The sequence below is a fragment of the Carlito syrichta genome, unplaced genomic scaffold, assembly GCF_000164805.1.
Source record: "Carlito syrichta isolate Samal-C Ts95f unplaced genomic scaffold, Tarsius_syrichta-2.0.1 Scaffold308151, whole genome shotgun sequence".
Lineage (NCBI taxonomy): Eukaryota > Metazoa > Chordata > Mammalia > Primates > Tarsiidae > Carlito > Carlito syrichta.
In genome coordinates, this window is record NW_007252247.1 from 710,620 (window position 1) to 725,584 (window position 14,965).

Consider the following 14,965-nt stretch of genomic DNA (forward strand, 5'->3'; position numbering starts at 1 on the left):
AACAGCCTTATTGATGATATGGAAAAAGTTTTAATGGTCTGGTTAGAAAATCAAACCGCCTACAACATTCTCTTGGACCAAAGACTAATCCAGAGCAAGGACTAATCTCTTTCATTCTATGAAGCCTGAGAGAGGCATGGAAGCTGCAGAAGAAAAACTTGAAGCTAGCAGAGGTTGGTCCAAGAGGCTTAAAAAAATGCCATCTCTATAACATAAATTTACAAGTAAAAAGCAAGTGTTGATGGAGAAGCTGCAGTAAGTTTTTCAGAAGATTTAGCCGAAAACATCGATGACAGCAGCTACACTAAACAACAGATTCTCTATGAGATGAACAGCCTTATCTTGGAAGAAAGACAGCTTTCATAGCTAAAGAGAAGTCAACACCCGGCTTCAAAGCCTCAAAGGACAGGTGGACTCTCTTATTAAGGGTTAATGTAGCTGGTGACTTTCAGTTGAAGTCAATATTCATTTATCATTATGAAAATCCTAGGGTCCTAAGAATTTTGTTAAACCTACTCTTCTTGTGTCCTTTAAATAGAACAACAAAGCTTGGAAGGCAGCTCATCTGTTTACAGCATGGTTTACTGAATATTTTAAGCCCACCGTTGAGACCTACAGCTCAGGAAAAAGATTCCTTTCAAAATATTACTGTTCGTTGACAGTGCATCTGGTCATCCAAGAGCGCTGCTGGAGATGTAAAAGATTAATGTTGCCTTCATGCTTGCTAACAAAACATACATTCTGCAGCCCATGGATAATGAGTAATTTCAATTTTCAAGTCTTATTATTTAAGAAACACATCTTTTGCAAGACTATAGTGGCTATAGATACAGATTCCTTTGATGGATCTGGGCAAAGTAAGCTGGGATACTTGCGTAAAGTATGTCAACCATTCTAGATGCCATTAAGAACATTTGTGACTTGTGGGAAGAGGTCAAAATAACAACGCTGAGTGGAGTTTGGAAAAAGTTGATTCTAGTCCTCAGAGATGATTTTGAGGGATTCAAGACTTCAGTGGCAGCAGTAACTGCCAATGCGGGAGAGACATAGCAGAAAACTAGAATTAAAACTTGAGCATATAAAAAGTTGCTTCTTATGGTGGAGCAAAGGAAGAGGTTTCTTGTGATGGAATCTACTCCTGGTAAAGATATTGTGGGAGTAAAAACAAAGATTTAGATCACTACACACACTTAGTTAATAAAGCAGCGGCACGGAAGTCATTCTCACGTGTGTTTTTCTGCTCTTATGAAGCATTCCTTTTCCAGCAAATGATGTGTACTCTTGTATAAGTTATTTTAAAATTTACACAAACGTTATTTGTTCTGCAGTTTGATTTTTTTAAACTCAAAATTTTGTTTGGCTTGTTCATCCACGCAGAGGCATGTGAATCTAGTCCACTAGTTTTTAACAAGTGTGTGGCATTCCTTTATATGGACAACCCATGATTTATAGGCCTACCTCAGAGATATTATGGAGTTGGTTCCAGACCATCACAATAAATCAAATATCACAATGCAGAGTCACATGAACTTTTTTGTTTCCCAGTGCATACAAGAGTAATATTTACACGGTACGGTCCGATATTCTATGAAGTGTGCAACAGCATTATGGTTAAAAAATACATGTGTTAACTTTCAAATACTTTATTGTCAAAAATGTTAAGGATCATCTGAATCTTCAGCAAGTTGAAATGTTTTTGCTGGTGGAGGGCCTTGACTAGATGTTGATGGCTGTTGGCCGATCAGAGTGGCGGTTGCAGAAGGTTGGAATAGCTGCGGAAATTTCTTAAAATAAGACAAAAATGAAGGTTGCCACAACAATTGACTTTTCCTTCGCAAAAGATTTCTCTGTAACATGTGACACTGTTTGGTAGCATTTTAGCCAGAGTAAAAACTTTTTCAAAATGAGGGTAAATCTTCTCAAGCTCTGTGTTGCTTTTTCATGCTGGTTAAACTAGAAGCCGGTGTGGAAGGATGTAGAGGTTCCCCTGCAGACCTGCATGGAGGTGTGGGATTTTTCACCAAATCGGCCAATGTGTGTCTGATTGGGTCAATAACCTGGCCGCTAAACGACGAGTGGGTTAGTAGGAGGAAAGTCCTGGCCTCTTCCCGGGCCCCGGCAGCAGCTTTGTGGCTGACAGATCACAAGTCTCCAGGCACTCTACTCTGCATTTTAGTAAGTCTACCTGGCTACTAGCCCAACAGAACCCAGGCCTGTCATTCTCCATCCCCAAGGGCCCAAAAGAGGGGAAAGGAGAGGTGTCAATCTCATGCAAACTAATCTATAATTTCAATACATTTTTCAATCAGGCCTGTTGATCCTTGCCCCTCTCCTTCAGGGGAACCTGCCAAGTCAACTCTGTTTCCTGCTTTTGAGCCTCTCACCTCATCTGCCTCCCCCCCAGATGCACCGGGAGGTCACAAACACCTCTCCAGAGACGCCGTCCAGAGCAACAGTACCTGCCGGCCACCGCAGGATATTGGTGAAACGGAAGCCCATTTCCTTGTGCTTTTCACCTCGCGCTGCCTTCGTTGTGTGTGCCTCTGTCCCGAAGAATGAATTCATTTGCCAAATGGAAGAGCTCTGGGAAAGGCCATCATCATCATCAATTTCATGTAAATTTGCTGTGAGCTGCAGAGGCAGCAAGCGCATGTCAAGGTAGCTTCCATTCTCCCCCGTTCGGACAGGTGTAGACCGCCCCAACTGCTGGAAACAAAGATGTCAGTGTTTAGAGATGGGTACTCAAGTGTTCAAGGGAAGGAAAGAGTCTCAAGTCTCTCACTGTATTTTATTTTATTTTATTTTTCAGTTGGAGTCTCACTGTCGCCCAGACTGGAGGGCAGTGGCCGCTCCCGGCCACCGCAGCCTCGACCTGCTGGGTTCTGGCGAGCCTCCCGCCTCGGCCTTCCAAGGAGCTGGAACCACAGGCGCGCGCTACCACGCCCGGCTAATTTTTTGATTTATTATAGAGATGAGGTCTCGCTGCCCAGGCGGGTCTCGAACCCGCGGGCTCAGGCCATCCACTCACCTCAGCCTCCCAAAGGCGCGGGATGACAGGCTGAGCCACCGAGCCCGGCTAAGTCTCTCACTTTAAATCAGAAGCTGTAAATGGTTAAGCTCAATGAAAAAGGCATGTTGAAAGTCGAGTTAGGCCAAAAGCTAGGCCTTTTGGCCAGTTAAGTTGGAATGCAAGGGGAACATTCATGAAGAAAATTAAAATTGTTATTCCAGTGAGCACATAAATGATAAGAAAGTGAAACAGCCTTATTGCTGATATAGAGAAAGTTTTAGGGGTCTGGATGGAAGATCAAACCAGATACCCAGAGGACCTGGTAGGAGGTTCACAGCTGTATCTGTATCTTATGTTCACAAAATACCCTTTCCCCTCATCTGTATGAGACAAGCTGGGTCTCTTACTAAGCGTACAATTTTATGATTAAGTGGGCAAAGTCTGGCGGGCAAGGAGGTAGCTTGTGCTCGACCAGTCTGGGTCTTAGGTAATTTCCCACTTTTTCTGTGCATTCCATATTCTCTCTGAAGTTTCTAATGGGCCAATGTTCAAAGGGGTATTTCGATAATTTATGTCTTGCTTTCAGGGCGTAGTGACAAGACTGGAATCAAGATGCTTGCTCGCCGTTTATTGAGACATTTTCTTTTGGTAGAGGTGGTCCACGATGTCGATTCAATATTGAAAGATGCTCTCCAGTGGGGAGACCCTACTCTTGTTTCTGGCTCTGCAGTTGGGGATTCTTCTCTGTAGAAGAAGAAACGCAAAAGACCACATGCACATTTATTTCCCCTTACTTTGACTCTTAGTGAACATTTTCCTCAGATAGAAAACTTTCCTTGAAAATTTCAGGTCTGGCACTATGAAGTTGTATGCAACAATGTTCCATTTGATTTCTGTGGGTTCAAATCACACCTCAAATGTAGTTTTTTTACCTTAGGCGGTCCCTTTGATTCTCCTAGTTGATTGCACATTTAGCAAAATGTGCATATCCTTTTCTTATGATTATCTGGTTGAGACATCCCTTCCTCTTCCCTGCAAGGACTTGCTGGTGAGGTCTCTACTCTCCTGGGTTTCAAGGAGGTGAGACTTAAACTCCACTCTGCACTGAGCTGTTGGGGTGAAGACAACGTCCTCAGGGTTGTGGGCTTGTTAAATGTCTTCTGGATCCCTCTTTGGATTTGATCAGGTCCAGGTGCAACTTCCACCATCATAATGTGGTCAGCTGTGAGCTAGGCCTGGGAGATGACAGGTGGCTCCTCTTTGGGATTCTGGTTCATTCTGTGTCTCTTCAGGGGGCTGCTTGGCTTCCTCAGGACACAGACCACCAGTAGACCGCCTGTTTCTTTTCTTGGTAAGTGGGGGACTGAGATGGCTCCTGGCCAGAATCCGCACCCAGGAGGCTGGACACCCATGTCAGCCCCTTATCTTACCACCTCTTTAAGGTTGTGGTGTGGAGGCTGGGAATGAGAGACATTTGTGGGTAGAGAATGAACCTACAAAAGGAGCAAGAAACAGACTTCCCACTGGGAAGTAGCTGGGACAAGGGACATACTGGCTCACTCCTCCAAGTACCACTGGTGGTCCCCAGTCCTCTCACGGGACACCCCGAGCTCTTCTGTTTGTCTAGGAACATGACAAAAGCCCTGGGAGTTAATTTTCTTCCTTCTCACCTTCTTCACTTCCCACTGTGGGGCAAATAAGTCTCAGGTATCTCACCTGTCTCCTTTCTGCACTACAGGAAGGGGATGATTGATTTGATTGTCTGGTAGGGTCAACTTTTCCCCACCCCTTGTGTTTCCAAATACATTTCTGATTCTCATAACTGATATTTCCAGACACCAAGTCTGCAGTGAGCTCAGGATTGGCACACAGAGCTGGGTTTTACCCGCCTTCAAATATTCCTGAAGCAGGCCCGGAAGCCTGGTTTGGGCTGGAATAAAGGTTGCTGTTGCCGACCACTTCCTGTCCACTGGGCGCTGTGCTGCTTCTCATGGATGGCCCCATTTGATCCTTCCAACCTGTCTGAGATCTCTCACCCCTGCTTCCCAATCAAGGAAACTGAGTCTCAGAGAAGGTAAGTGACTCACCAGTGGCCACCCAGGAGCAAGTGTGCAGTGGGGACGTGACCCCAGTGTGGCCGTGGTGCCCTAACCTTTATTACCTGGCACACAGAGAATCAGGAAGGGCTCTGAGTGAGAGAAACTCTGCTGACTGAGCACCCTGGTGCAAACTAAAGCCCAGAAGAAGCCGTAGAGTCAATCACTTGGACGAGCCCCGTGCTGCAGACGCAGCCAGGCTTTGCACCCCGCCCAGCACCCCACAGTATCCTGCCAAGTCAGGCCCCTTCCCTGCCTCCAGGGTCAAGTCCAGTTGTAGCCTGCTGGCTTTGCTTCTGCCTCACAACTGCCCTCTGCTACATGCCCCCCTCCACTGGCCTCTGCCCAGGCTGTCTGCTTCCTGAAGGCTCGTGTCTTTCCTGGCGAGCCATGCACAGAGAGAACATCTATGTTAGTTGCAGCCTAACTCTGTGTTTCCGCCACATGGAGCCTTATAAGACCACCTGTGGACAGAACCTTTGCTGCAGCTCCCCACCCCAGCAACCTAGAGTCCTCAAGAGACCCCTCAAGGGTCTCACTCATTGTTCTGTCTGAGTCCTACATGTGGGCACAAGAAGACAGGTGCTTGTGGAATGGCAGTTTCACTGGCATCTTTTGTTGGTTTGTTTGTTTGTTTTTGTTTTTGTTTTTTGAGTTGGAGTCTCACTCTGTCACCCAGACTGGAGTGCAGTGGCCGCTCCCGGCCACCGCAGCCTCGACCTGCTGGGCTCCGGCGATCCTTCCACCTCAGCCTTCTAAGGAGCTGGAACTACAGGTGCCCACTACCACGCCTGGCTAATTTTTTGATTTATTGTGGAGATGAGGTCTCGCCAAGTTGCCCAGGCGGGTCTCGAACCTGCGGGCTCAGGCAATGCACTCATCTCAGCCTCCCAACACGCGGGATTACAGGCTGAGCCACCGAGCCCGGCTTGGGTTCACTGGCATCTTAACGAACTAGTCCTTGGGCAGGGAAAAGGAACTTCTACCAGGATCTCTTTTTTTTTCCCCTGACCTTGGATGTTCCAAACCAGCCTGGCAGCATGCAATGGACAGACCACAGACAGGGTTCTTGGGCTGTGTGGATGTGCTGAAATCCTCAGGAGGGCTTGAGGACATAGCGGAAGGCTGAGAGTGTGGCGACATGACACATGTATGAAACACACCCCCTCATCCATACTTGGGCACACCAAGGCACAGCCCAGCCTCTGGTCCTGCTCTTTGCATTTTCTTACCAAAACATCCAATATCGTGTTTTCTGAGGATAAGCGACTTTTGGCCAGACGGCTGGAATTGTTCAGACAAGCCCAGGTACAGTGAATGAGACTTTATAGGATCCCACACACATCTGAGGCTTTTAGCAGGCCTCAGTTACGGAAAACCAGTCTATGCTGTTTTAACCTCCAAACGGTGGCCCCAAACGAGATTTCCCAGTTACAGCTGAAACTGTAGTAAAATAATTCTCCTTGCTGACAGCCCCTATGCAGGCCGTTTGGAAAACATCAACCAATGAAGGCTAAAGGTTCACTGCTAATGCCCAGGGGGCAGAGCATGCCCAGGGACAATCAGCCTTGCCTCTTGTGAAACTTGCCCTTGACCTCGCCAAAGCTGATGGACAAGAATCAGTAATGGGGTCAACTGTGCTTCCGCCAGGCACTGTGTGAAGCAGGGTCCAGGATGTCCAGAGAAAATGGCTGATCTGGGATGAGTCTCTTTCATGAATGGCCTGCTGCGGGCGCGAACCCGTCACACATTCCCAGGGGGTCTCCAGGTGCGGCCTTCCTGCCTTGAGAGTTGAGGGCCTCCGGGAATGGGAACCCGCAAGTCTTTACTTCTGCTTCTCTTTTCCAGGCAATTTCGACGTGGCTGTCTTTTCCTACCTCTTGACTCACTTTTGGCATGAGAATCAGCACCTCCTGTGGTCATTTGCAGGAACCAGGACAGACTTAGCCTTCTTGCCCTCCCGGCCTGAGCTCCCCTTGGGTGCCTTCCGTTCGCTGGTCTCTCCTTCCCTTCTCATTGGTGGGGTGCTGTCCTGTAGACCCGGGCTTCCCATCCGGACAGCGACATTACACCAGAACCAAGGACACCATCCTTCCTCATGCTCCCACAGGTCCCAAAGTTGGGCGGCAAAGCCACGCTGGTGGCAGAGTGTCAGACAGGACCGTGAGAGGCCCAGCAATTAGACTTGCACTCATCAAGAAAGCAATAATTAGAGAGGATATTATGAAGATGGATACATGGAATGTTTAAGAGGCTTGGGAGAGCAAGAAGAAAACACGAAAGGATATAGAGATAATAGGTCGTGAAAGGTGTTTGAGGAAACTGTTCTAAGCAGCCGGTAGGGAGTGTGCCCAGTAGACTCTCTGTCCCTGCTGGTCCCAGGGCTCTGCATTCTGCTGTCTTGTGGAAAGTGCTGCTTGGTGGACAGAGCTGGCTTAGCCTTCCGTTCCTGTGTGCAGATCCCAACCAAGGGACACCCACGCACCTGTTCAACCCCAAGGAGGCCCAGGTGTGATGAAATCCATTCACTCTCCATTCCTTTCTGCCCTCTTGGCAGGGAGCGGGCTTTGCTCTGAAAATGTGAACAGACAGCCCAGCTCTGGGAGAGTCTGTTTAGCTCTGACTGGGGGGTATGCCTTCCATCCCCGGGGATTCCTCTTGAAAAAGTCTTAAATTGCTGACGGAACTTGGACAGCCCAACTCAGGCCTGCGTGTTTGGACATTTCCGGGCTAAGAGCTCTTGGCTTGCTGTACTATTCTCAGCCCATGGAGGTGGGGAGGTGGGTGAAGGACCCTCCCCTAATGGCAGGGATCCGTTGGAGGGGTGAGAGTGCCATCCCTCCAGCAAGAGCAGAGCTGAAGACTTTCTTCCTCTCCCAAGGCAAAGGGTGCTGACTGGGCGGGGTGCGTCCAGTCTGTGTAGTTTTTTAATTATTGTTGAACCCTGGCTTCTCATATGGTGCCCCTCTGTACAGTCTCTTGTTCACACATCTAAGACTTCTCTCTCCAGCCGAGATGGAAAGTCCCCGAAAGCAGCAGCGGATCTAGAACTTTCTCTCACCCCTTTCACAGGCTTAAGACAGGGTAGACACCAGGCTGGCCAAGCCATGGATATTGAGCCTAGCCGGGAGCACTGAGAAGCCCACCTTCAACATGGATGACGTGCTGTCCTGGCCACTGCTCCTTGGCAGCTCGTCCTGTGTGACCCATGACGTTAGCACTCATGGCAACTGAGGAGTTGAAAGCAGTCTTTTGAAGAACAGCACAGGGCAGATACATGAGGTTCCTGTAGCTAGTATAAAAAGCGACCACAAGTCTAGAGGTGTAAAACAGCCCAAATGTCCTCACTTACAGTTCTGGGGGTCAAAAGGTTGGAATCAGTTCCACTGGCGAAATTAAGGTATCGCGGGGCTGTGCTCCTTCTGGAGGCTAAGGAAGAACCCTTTGCTTTGGGAGCAGACAAAGGACTTCAGCCCTGCTAGAGGCTGCAGCGTGCCTGCTCCCTGGCCACATGTCCTTTGACCTCTGCTTCTGTCTTCTCAATGGCTTCTCTGACCGAACCCCCGCCTCCCTCTCACAAGGACTCCTGTGATGGTACTGGGTCCACTTGGACCCCCTATCTCAAGATCCTTAACTTAGTCAATCACTACTTCAAAGCCCCTTTTGCCATGCAAGGTAACATGTTTCAGGGATAGGATGTCTACATCTTTGGGGGGTGGGTGTTATTTCTCCTGCCAAAAAAGCACAGAAAATATGAAGTCACATCGAAGGGAGGGAGAGGCCATTTTCAGAAGGAACGAAGATGTCTCCTCCCTTGGGTGTCTAGTGGCTAAAAGAATGGTTGAGATGTCAGCACCTGGGGCACGCGCTACTGGCCGTCACCTCTTCCCACCTGCTTTCTGCATCTCTGCTTTGTTGCTTTCTTTTGCTCTTCGTTTCCAAGTTTGAATTCCCTGTCACACACATGCACATGCGCGCACGTACACCCATGCGCACCCAGACCCAAGACACAGAAGAGCATGCTATTTCTTTCTTCTTCTTTTTTTTTCCCCTTTCTTTTTAATTTGGCATTTATTGAAGCTGATGGAGTGAACTGGATAAGAACACCCCAGAGTAACTGATGTGCCACTTAAAATATTGAACATCCATTTAGAAAAAAAAAAATGTACTGAACCTGCAGTCCCATCCCAGCCCACGTGGTCCTGCCGCCACACTCTGGGGTCTTAGCCAGAGAGCAAATTCCCCTAACTCCAGCCTGGGAGAGATGGGCCTGTGTCTCCACTGGAGACATGGTGAGTCCCAGAGAACAAGGTCATTAAGCAAAGTTAGTGACAATGAGAGCAAAAGGAAAGTGACAGCAACCGGCGGTCCCAGGGAGAGGCCATCGCAGAGCCTGGGCCCCGTCCTATTAAAGTGCAGCCATGTGGGCCCGTGGTGGCTCCCAGAAGCCCACGGTGAAGCCTCGGGTGAACCCGGGGTCGGGATGCCTCCGATTACAGGCAGTTCTGCCACCGTTGTTCCCCTTATTTTCCCATTGCAATCCAATGTAACTTCGAAATGGCTAAGAAGGTTGCACACATCTTTTTGTCTTTCATGTCAGAGGCAGAGTTTCGAGAGAAACTGAAACCGGCTTCCTCGGTGCTTTCCTAAGATTGTGTTTTGCACCTTTTATTTGTGACATTTAGAATAAAACCGGTAACCTCGTGGGAATACCTGGTGACTGCAGCTCTTTGGGGAAAGACGGTTCTCAAGCTTTCAGGATTGACCTGTCAGAGCTACGGGGATGTGCATCGAAATCCTTGGAAGTCCGACATTGGACTTGAATTTCATAGTCATGAAAACAGATTTCTGGTGAAGAATCCAATATTTCCTCCTCTAGTCAGGCTGGAAGCATTTCAAAGGCAGACTTCCAGCTGCTGGTATTTTGCTCACATTCCCAGCTATAAGCTAGAAACACAGGCCTTCGCCAGTGAATTGGGCCAGGTGGAACAAGAGGATGTGGTCTGGCCTCGGAAGGACAAGGCCGATGTGGGATCGTGTTGTGGCCAGAAAAGCAGGCCAGTGGCTCTCATTTCCTTGGAATGAGTTTTCCTGTTGCAGTGGCAGACGAAAGAAAGGCAGGTTGATGGTGTGGCATGTCAGGAGTCGTTTCCACTGACGGTTGCGGGAGTGGTGCTGAGAGGTACCTGGGAGGGCCCAGAAAAGCAAGACACAGCTAGTCCTGTCCAGGGACCAGCTCCTGTGTATCTGCCCTACAGAGCACAGAAGTGGGTTTCGCTGTACCAGATAGAGACCCCCGGGCCACCTCCTTCTGACCCGTCTGTCTTGCTTGGGGATTGACGATTGCTTAAGTGCTTGAGTAAGTCAGAACTCAGGATCCATATTCCTTGCTTGGAGCTGTCGTAGGATCATCAGGTGATTGCAAACTCTGTACTTAAGTGTTCCATTAAGCTCAATCATTTCTCATCATTTTGCTGCCTGATATATGGGTCTATCCAGTACAATCAGGTTGGTGTTTTAGCAGATTTTAAACATGAGTAATCAAATAGGAATGCACGGATTTATTTGGAAACTCAATCAATGACCTATTTCATCTTAGATATCCAGCTCGATGAGTTTAGCAAGTATACTCTCAAAAGAGTAGCGCAGGTGACCAGTGGAAAGTTCTGGAAGGTTTAAGCCCATTCTATCAAGACCATCCCCATACCTGCTTGAGGTCATGAAAGGGGTCCTGTCGAGAGTTTTCTTCTTTTGATCATTCGTGTTATTTTTCCATGGCTTCCCTAGACCCACCTCCCTTTTCTGTGGGGCTCATTGTTCAACTCTATCTTCTGCCTTGGATTTTTCTGCACAGATTATACCTTACGGATCATTGTAGTTCAATATTTTAGAATGATTAGTCAACAGCATCTCACTCACCCAATTCTTCCTTTCTTTTTTCAAGGTCCTCTGCCGGTGTTCCTGACCTGTGTTGTGTGTTAGTCTCATGATCTGTGGTTCCCAACCCTGGCTGCCTGGCCAAATCCTGAAGCTGGGAACTCTTCCAGATCGGTTTTATCAGCATCCTGCTCTGGGCACAGACCAGGCATTTAATAAACTCGCTCCAGATGATTCCATGATGGCGCGAACGTGCAGCCTCTGCTCTCTCTCTCTCTACGTGTTTCCTTTTTGACCTTTCCTAAAACTAGATTAAGCGAACCGACATTCAAAACTGCCTAAAAAGTTTGAATCGGATCAACAGGTGTGTGAAAAAGCAAACGATTGTCACAGCCATAATTTACCTGTCATCCAGTAGGATGGGACTGGCCTTCCTACCATCCTGTGTGCTGTCCATCGTGGCTGAAGGGGTCATGTACAAAGCGCATCCAACTGACCCTTGAGAAAACACACCAGTACCGCCAACAGTCTTGTTGAGAAATTTTTCTGAGTGCAGGGTTTATAGCCTTTCCCTGTATGGGCCCTTGGGATCAGAGAATCTGTTCGCAAACGTCGCTTGTCTGTAATTAGAAGTGGCTGAAGGGCTTCCTGGGTCGCCCCTTCTCACTAGAGCTGAGCGTCTACCTGCTGCCGGCTCAGCCCTCACCCTTCACACTCCACAGCCCAAGGAAGGCTACAGGCAAACTCCAAACCACACCAGCTGGGAATTAGCACGGGCTCCAGAGGACATCAGCCCAGCGCAGTGAAACTGCACAAGGATGCCGCAGACTCATTTCCTGACCAGGGAGGTGGCCCATCACAGCCCACAGAGCTGACACCTGGGCAGCAGGCTGATCTTGCTCACAGGACAGTGTCCTGGCCAATAGATCATCTGTCCGAGCTCAGCTTCCTCAGCTGTAACACGCAGGGAACGACAACAGCTTTTTAGGTTTGCGGTGAGGATAAAATGTAATCACGCGTGAGAGGCAACTGGCCCGATGCTCGTTCAACCCTTAGTGTGAGACAGACAGGTCCCTGGCCTCCCCTCTCCTCTGCTGACACTGTGGCCTGAAGTTATAGCGCCACTGCTAGAAACTGGAAAACAGATCCAAGCTGTAGTCTATCCACACCGAGACGGTGACCGCTGAGCTCCGTCTCTCCCCAGCCCTTTCTTTTCCGTCACTAGTTGCCTGATATCATACTTGGCACAGTTCCCTAAATCAGCACCACAAGCCTCAGGTAGGTATAAGAATGGGCAATGCACAGGTGAGGAAACTGGCGGTGAGGTGAGTTACTCTCTGGGGTTTGACTCGAAGTGAAATCCAAAAGCCCGCCTTTTTCAGCGGCCTGACATGTTCATGTGGGGAATGTTTCATGTGGCCGTATAACAAAATATTGGTGGCTTAAACCAAGTAAAATGTATTCTCTCCAGTTCTGGAAGCCAGAAGTACAAAATCAATATACCATCAAGGCTGATTCCTTCTGGAAGCTTCGAGGAATAATAGAGTCTCTGCTTCTCTTCTAGCTTCTGGTGGCAATCTTTGGTGCTCCTGGGCTCATAGCACATAACTGCAATCTGTTTCCATGGTTGCATGACCTTTCCATTCTGTGTGTCCTAAGTCTGTGTCTCTTTTCTCTTACGAGGACACTTACTGTGGGATTTAGGGCCCAGCCTAAATCCAGGATGACTTCTTGAGTTCCTTAACTCAATCACATTTGCAAAGGCTCTGCTCCCAAATAATTGCATTCACAGATTCTGGAGTATTCAGGTCTTTCTGTTTTTCCTGTTTTTGTGAGTCTGTGTGTGTGTAGTTGAGACAGGGGGAGGCAAAACCCACCCTAAGGAAGAGCCTTCTAGAGGAGGAATAAGCAATGGTCGATAGGGCCTCACCTGCGGTTGCCTCACCTGGGGCCAGCCTCAACAGGAGCCATCTCACCTGGGGCCGCCTCTCCTGTGAAGCCACCAGGCAAGTGAAAGGTGGCAGGGCTGCACCTGCTCCCTCCTTTGTCAGGGCCCTCGCTACTCTCTGAGCATGCTACACTTGTTGCCTTCTAGCTAAGCTTACCCTCTGACGGTAGCCCCCATGATTTCATGCCAAGTCAGCCATCCACCTGGTGACTTTGAGCATCCTTGGGAGCTTCACCAAGGATGCCTTTCAGGATAAATGTTCTTCCAACATGCCTAAGGGGCAGAACTTGCTTCTTTTTGCAGCTGGCACAAGTGATCTCGTTCAGGAGGGTAGTTGTTTCCCTCCTTTGATTTTTTATTGGGGCATGAATTAGGGGAGGCTCTATATCAACGGTGGGATTGCTTTATTTTTACAATGGGGTGATATTTCACCACCGCAACACCTCATCCAATAGGAGAAAACCTCAGAGGACACATGTTCAAGTCATTTTCCCTTCAAGAATTTTAACTGGCCAGGTAGACTTTTAAATGGCATTTTTCTGTTTAAAAAGCAGTTTTGGATTGCAGCTGATACTTGAGGGGCAGTTGTTTAAAGCTGTTAGCACTGATTCACGATGGAGCAAACAGGCTTCTTTGTCTCTAGCATTTCCCTCTGGAAATGAGACTGGACTTGGGTTTTGAATACTTGCCCATTCTTGGCTGGTTCCTGAAGAGGTGAAATGAACAGGGCATTTCAGGAAGAGATAGATGTTATACTATTTTAGTGAAAAGATAAGGTGGGGTTGGCGATTCTACTGGAGGGGAAATTTTCAGAACCCTGTTTATTGAGATAATCAGCTCAAATCCTTAAAAAACCATGGATAAGAAAAAGGGAATGATTTCCCACTCATTCAGCTAATTAATAAATAAATACAGAAGAGAAGAATAACGGAGTTCATGCCCCTAAGTTCAGTGGCCACTGTTCACAGACTGTCTCCTGACTCCTTGTCCTCTGACCTTTCTGACACACACACAACACTGTCTGCCTCAGAGAACGGGTCCAGATTTTATCAGAATGAACCAGTTCACTGTAGATTACTCAGTGTCAAGTAGTCACAAAGTCAACCATATACAGAATCAAAACAAACGATGTAAAGACTGAAATGAGGCCATACCAAAGAATAAACTCTTGATATATGGCAACACAGGGATGCCTCTCAAAAAATACCACGTTGAGGGAAGAGAGCCAGACACCAAAGAAGATGTAAGGTAGGATTCCACTTAAATAATACTTCAACTTGGGAAAAACTAATCTCCAGTGCTGGAATCAGCACAGTTTCCTTGGGGTGTAGGTATTGAATGGAAGGGGCAGAGAACTTTCTTGAGTTGTTGAAATGGTCTATATCTTGATCTGGGCTGTGGTTACACAGGTCATGCGTAGAAAAAAATCCATTGCTCTCTCCACTTAAAATCTGTTCACTTTTCCCTTTGTAAATTGTACCCTCGTAACATAAAAATGACGGTGTCATATCATTAGACCAGTCAAAGTAGGGTAAAGTCACATAACCTAAATGACCATTTCTCACACTTTAACAAAATATCTTCATTTGAGACTTAAAGTGACACCTCCGTGTCCACTATGGTGGAGATAAAAAGAAAGTATGCTTTTTTTATAAAGCGTAAAATGATGAGATTTTGAACTGTTGGTTTGAACTACACATTCTAAGAAGAATATGGCTCTATTTTTTAATGGAGTCAGTGAAGTTTCAAATAGAATGGATATTCACTGTAAATAAATCATTCTTCAATTCTTTCAATGAAATTAATTCCACATTCCTATTATTGCCTGCAATTCAATAACTGCTAATGCTAGTCCAGCAAATATCATTTTGCTAATGAATACAATCATTACTGTTGTTTTCATTTTACAGTAAGCCATTATTATTACTGCCATTCATCTGGATGCATATAAAGTTGAAATAACTTGGTTTCTCTCCCTGTGGAATCCAAGCATCACAAGCAGCTTCTGACGTTCAACCCATGCAACCCAGGTAT